We start from the raw sequence: 6,644 nt of genomic DNA on the forward strand, positions 1-6,644 counted from the left end.
CAAAGAATTGATACTTTTGAACTGTAGTGTTGGAGAAGACTCTTGAGAGTCCCTTGGACTGCAAGGAGATCCAACCAGTCCATTCTAAAGGAGATCAGTCCTGTGTGTTCATTGGAAGGACTTATGCTAAAGCTGGAACTCCAGTACTTTGGCCAACTCATGCGAAGAGTTGACTCATTGGAAAAGACTCTGATGCTGGGAGAGATTGAGTGCAGGAGGAGAAGGGGACGACAGAGGATGAGATGGCTGGATGGCATCACTGACTTGATGAACCTGAGTTTGAGTGAACTCCGGGAGCTGGTGATGGACAGGGAGGCTGGCGTGCTGCAATTCATGGTGTCGCAGAGAGTTGGACATGACTGAGTGACTGAACTGAACTGAACTGAAGGGTCCTCAGGAGCAGTGCTCCTCCTTCTGCCTCTGGATTACCATCTGGGTCAACATGGGTGCTGCCTGCCCTGCTAGCATGCAGCAGTTGAGGGCTGTGGGCAGTACAACTTTCCATCTAGCCAGTCTTAGCTTGGACATGGTGATCCTTGTCTGTGGAGGTGGTGGTTTAGTCACTAAGTAGTGTCCAGATCTTGTGACCTTAAGGACAGTAGCCTGCCAGGCTCCTCTGTCCATGGGATTCTCCAGGCAAGAATACTGGAGTGGGTTGCCATTTCCTTCTCCAGGGAATCTTCCCAACCCAGGAATCAAACCCAGGTCTCCTGCACTGCAGGCAGATTCTTCACCAGCTGAGCTATGAGGGAAGCCCAATCCTGGGCAGACTCTGCATCGTCTCTGCTCTTACTGGTGTTAGAGAACCCTTTGAGGTTTGGCTGTGACTATCAGTAGGCCCTGGGTTAAGAAGTCTTCGTTGCAACTCTTGCTATAAAACCATTTCATTCTTTTCATTTCTTAGCCAGATTCTCAGCTCTTTTTGAGATCTGTCAATGCACATGAGACCAAGCATGGCTCAGAAAAAGTCAGCTTTGGAGTCTGTCTGCCTGAGCTCTCTGCATTATCAGATCTCTGTGACTATGACCCAACTTGATTTAAAACAGCCACAAAGGTGGCTTCATGTCTGATCCCAACTTGTTTCTTGGAGTTCCCTTCAATTTACCTAATGATAAAGAAGGAGAAAGGTGTCTGACTGCTTTACTCTCTCTCCTCTTCTCTTTCTCACAATCTCTGGAGTCAGAAGAGGAGCTGGTTCTGCCTAGACTGGTCTTCCATTTTACCCTTCTGATGCCATTGTTGTTCTTTAGTCACTATGTCATGTCCAACTCTTGCAACTGCCATGGAGCTGCCTAAATATCATAGGAGAAGACCTATCTTTTCTACACTGGAGGAGTAATCACAGAGCATAAGCCCTTTAGGCTAAGTTGTAACTAAAAGGGAGCAATGAGGAGATTTGGAGAAGACTTTCTTAATGCCAGGTTGGCCCTCTGGCCTAATGTTTTGTTCACAATCTATTTCGTATGTTAGAAGCTGACTGATTCCTATCTTTCTCACTGAATTCCTTATGCAAAAAATTATAATCTCCCCTCAGGCTGATGGATGGATGAATGCATTCAAAGCACTAAAGATCTTATATTCTAAGAGGCAAAATAAGGAGCGCACATTTCCAAAGTATTTTATTGTGCATTTAATTTCTTAATTTATTCAATATTTATTCAATAGCTTTTCCTATGGAGACAGCTGAATAAGGGGAGGTTCTTGATAAAGCTAAGTTTAGGATGGGGTTGATATCAGTGCTGAACAGTATGGAGAGGTACCTGGCAGTGTGTCAAGGGAGGCATGCTGAGTGTCCAGGGTACAGTCCATGACCACACAACAGAGGGAAAAGGGGAAAAGTTGTAGAAATGTATTTCACAAATGTATCTTGGACCACCATAGGCAAATATTACCAAGGGAAGAAAAGGAACTGAAGCATGAATCCATCTGCAATCCAGTAAAACATCCTGGGAAGAAGGTTGAAGTAATAAGCTAGAGCAATGATATTGCATTAAGACTGGAGCTTTGAGTCAGTGTGTGTGTGCGTGTGTGTGTGTGTGTGTGTGCGTGTGTGGGTACTCAGTCATATCCAACTCTGTGACCCCATGGACTGTAACCCGTCAGGCTCCTCTGTCCATGAATTTTCCAGGCAAGAATGCTGGTGTAGTTTGTCATTTCTTTCTCCAGAGAATCTTCCTCACCCAGGGATTGAACCTGTTTCTTTTGCTTTGGAAAGAGGATTCTTTACCATTTTACCACCTGGGAAGCCGTTAAGAGTCAGTAGCTTCAATAAAATAGTGCCAAAGAACATAGAACCTTGTTCAGAAATGGGGCAGATTTATTTAGTTGATTGTCCTTATGTGCTTCCCTTGACCATGGGACCTGACTCAAAATGGAGGAGGTATTAATGGTGAAGGGTCCATAAGAATGCCCCCCAAGAGAACAGTTTAAGAGAAACATATGTGAAAATATTTAGCAACTGGATAGAAAGTTTATATTTCACTACAGTTTGGATAATCGCTTATGGTCAGAAACATTTACCTACGATTTAAATGCCATCTTGCTGCCTAAACAGCCAAGGAAAATGCACAGGTAATTTACTCTTGACTTTGAATTGTATTATATAATTTTAGAATCATATTTTTCCTAATTTTGTCCTCCCGTGGCTGATATCAGCATTTCTTGATATGCACTGATTAGTAAAGAGATGGAAGAAGAAGTGAGTGAAACAAGTCAATCTAGCATTAGAAAGCTCCTCAGAGAGTGGAATGTGTATTTCATTATCGACTCCACGTATGATTCACAAAACAATCCCAGGCACTAGGGGATACAGAATAAAGATTACACTGATTCCAATCCTCAAGGAGATTAAGGCCTAATGGGAAGAAATAAAATACATAAAATCATCGTAAATACATACAGATGTGTACAACAATTACAAGAGTTAGATGGTCATATGGAATCAAGAATTAGGCTGATTAGTTGGGGAATGATTAGGTAAACTCCAAAAAGATACATAAGGGAAATAGAGCTATAGTATTCAAGGTTGTTATCAATGCAGTTTCACAGAAAAAATTTAGTTTCATGATACTCCTCGAAGTCTAAATCTGTAGCATGCCACCTCCAGCATCTAAGAAACTTTATTTCTAGGACTTACCATCTGGTACCCAACACAACTGCAGAGTTTAAGGATCTGTTACCAACCCTCATAGATTACTACTTCTCTAGTAAAAACATCTCAGTTAAATATGAGAGTTTGCTATAGTGTGAAAACAGATATGTGTATGAATATGTATGTATATAAGCAACTCGAACTTGTCAGGTACCCACAGGTGTAGGGTATTTGCCCAGTGGGTTATCTCCAGTCAAAGAGCCAAAACTACTTCCTTTGGCCCTGCCTCCCTTCACCATAACACAGTGAACATTCTCATACATAAATATTTGTGCACCAGGACAGGTGCAAAAAATAATATACTGTGACCTACTCTGAAGCCTGATATAAACAGGTTTTTAACTCTCCACTCCCTGGGATCTTCCGATCTTCTTCTCCAAGTCAGAGGAATTAGAAAGAGAATTGTCTGCCTGTCAGAGAAGAATGCTTTAGATATAATTTTCAAGAAGGGAGGTATTAAAAGCAGAGGCCATTGAGAAATCATATTTTTTGCCCAAAGATGGAACCAGAAAAGATATCTCATTAGAGAAAAAAGAGACCCAGAAGTAAAAAATACATCAATACTGCAGAGTCTAGAAAGTGCTTAGAAGGCTCTGGAATCCTACAGGCTGTTGCAGTCATTTGCCTTGCCAAAACCCCACCCCATAGTTCTTAAAAAAAAAAAAAATAGCCCATAGGGACTGAAAACGTTGACTAATAATTCCTGAATCCATCTCCACAATATTATTCCTCTCTGCCAAGGTCAGTTTTGGTCACTGCATGGCTGGAGGTCTGGGCTTGCTGTTCCCAGTTTTATTTTTACAGTAGTTATGGAGCCCTCTATATTTGCAAGGGCCCTCCTGTCACTTATTACCCACCCATCCAGACCACCCACCCACACTCCCACACAATACATCCAGACACACCCACGAATACCCAGATTCTTTAAACCTTATGGTGATTCAGGCTACAGGAAAATTGTTTGGTCCAATTGACTTGTCTCTACATTCTCAGAGTTCCCCAAAATAAATGTTTCCCCTCTTGGGGACCCATTTGTAAGTCTTTCCACTTGGCAAACATTTACAAAGGACCTACTGTGTGTTGGGTACCGAAGGAGGTAGGAACTAAAGGAAGATACCCAGGAGGCCAGGAAATGCGGGAGTTCCCAGCTGCCCTCTGTTTCCAGGTGACCAGATGGCAAGGAGGGAAGGGGAGAAGGGCGAGGTAAGGTCACATCTAACTGGAGAGACCATTTCTTTCTTTCATCCACTTTTTCTCCTTCTTTTTTCTTCTTTATTCATTTCCTCTCTTTATCTCTTCAGCTTTCATGTCTCTCTGACTCCCTTCTCACACTCATTCTTTCTGTTTTTTCTACTAAGATAAAACCACCTCAGAGTTTCCATCAGGCTTGGGAGCTATCACTGTGCTTCTCCTGCCTCTAAATAAACTACTCATGAAAGTAGCAGACCCTGTGGCTGTGCAAACTCTCAAAACATAAAGGTGGGGGGAAATACTTGTCCTAACTCAGAAAACCTGATTTTGGGGAAACCACATTCCTCCACTCCCTGACATTGGTGCCTGCCTATCAGAAAGGCTGAGAGCAAGAAGGCAGGCCTGAGTGTAGCTGGACGTCCAGCCTTCCACAGCCTCCCGGGCCCTGAGCCCTTATGATAATTTATGAGGTGTCAGGATATTCTGACCACAAGGTCGGAATAGAATGGTTTTTACACTTCAGCTGCCATGAAAGAGAAACAATTTAATTCTGTTTCTCTCTGGCACTGTCTGTTTTCACAATGAACAGGGGATTTGGGTCTCCTGGAGATTATTTGTCTAAGCACAGAGCGTGACTGCTGCTGAGACTTGAAATGCCTGATTTTGACTCTCCTCCTTCCTTCTCAGTGAAAGAAGGAGACACTTGCCTATCCTATTGTCCCAGAGTGAGGCAGGAATCCATTTCACCGTGGCAATAGTTATGTGCTAGCGACTAAACCAGACTTCAGAGTCACTCCATCCTCCTCTAACTTTTAGTGGGAAAGAGTGGTTGGGGTAAGTAAGATAGCCCTCTCCAAAATTCAGCAGGCCCCAGAGTCTTGGCCAAGTCGTGGTCTTGAGTCTGAAGCAGTGTTTCCCTTGGCTGGCAGGCACAGTCTCCTGGCTCCTCCTAAAGCTGCAGAACCAAAGACATTCCACGGAGCAGCCCGAAGCTCTGCCTGCCAGCAAAACCCAAAGTCTCCTTGGAGAAATCACAGAGTAGGATTGCAATACTCCAACGACAGAGCAGCCAAGACACAAACGCAAAGCAAGTTTGCTTCTCAGGACCCCACCAACCCTCTCCTCTAGGCCAGACAGGGAAGGTCATCGAATGTGACAGATAATCTCATTACAGAGCAGTCACCCAGGAAACCTACTTGACAGAGAGGGGCTCCTGGATTCTTGGGCCTAGAAGCAACAGACCTTTCTGGACCAGGTCATGTGATCTGCTCTGTTAAACTCATCTTCCAGGGTTTGGCCACCTGACAGGCACTAGAGGAGTACCAGAATGTAATAGAGTACATTTCATCAATCTTTTAAAGTTTAACTATAATTAAAATGAAAAAAGTAAAACTCTATATAATAGGCAACAATTTTAAAGAAACATCAGTGAGAAAAAGCAAGGGTACAATACAATGAAAATAATATGCTACGATGTTTTTTAAAAGAGGCTGTTGTACATTTACATATTTTAAAATAGATATTGTTTAGGAAAACAGAAGAAGCTTGTTTTGGGGTTCTTTAGAAAAGGGAACCAGAAGCCCGAGGGTCAGAATTCAGATGGAGATTTTCTTCTCACAATGTATTTTTTTTTAATTTATCTAAGAACTGACATTAATTTTCCAATTAAGAAACAAAGTAAAATTCTTGAGAACAGTAAAGAGAGAGAAGTAAGAAGAGCCAGACAATTCTCAAAAAAACCATTCCCCTAAATTTAAGCAATGAATTCTTGGTGGGAAGGGTAAAGGAGCTATTTGGTAAATAACCTCTTTGAGTTCCCTTAATAGTAGTACTAAAGTGCATACGGAAGAATTCCTTGCTTTCATGTGGGTGAGAAGATTACTCCCCCCAAAAGGATTTGAATCAATAAGATGGAGCCTCCTGTAATTAGCATCCAATAAGCTTCAGTTTCAAGCAAAGTGCTGAGTCAAACTGGTTTGCCCTTCCCTCTTCCCTAAATCAAAGTTTCTGAAGTCCCTTCTTTATACAACTTGTCCCAATAGTAATCATTCTTTGCATTTCCAGAGAATGTCATTGACCCAAGGAGATGGGTGTGTGGGAAAGAGCATTGGATCCTGGGTCAAACAACATGTGTTCCAGTATTAGCTGTCTCTGGGGAAAATTGAAAAATTGTTTAATCTCTCTAGACTTCAGTTTTCTCATCTGTAAAGATAAAGATCTGAATGAGATACATTGCCTTAAATGTCCTAAATGCTACACATCTCTGGTTCTATTAAAACACAGTCATCAAACTGTATGCAGA

This window comes from Oryx dammah, unplaced genomic scaffold (assembly GCF_014754425.2).
Source record: "Oryx dammah isolate SB20612 unplaced genomic scaffold, SCBI_Odam_1.1 HiC_scaffold_21, whole genome shotgun sequence".
NCBI lineage: Eukaryota > Metazoa > Chordata > Mammalia > Artiodactyla > Bovidae > Oryx > Oryx dammah.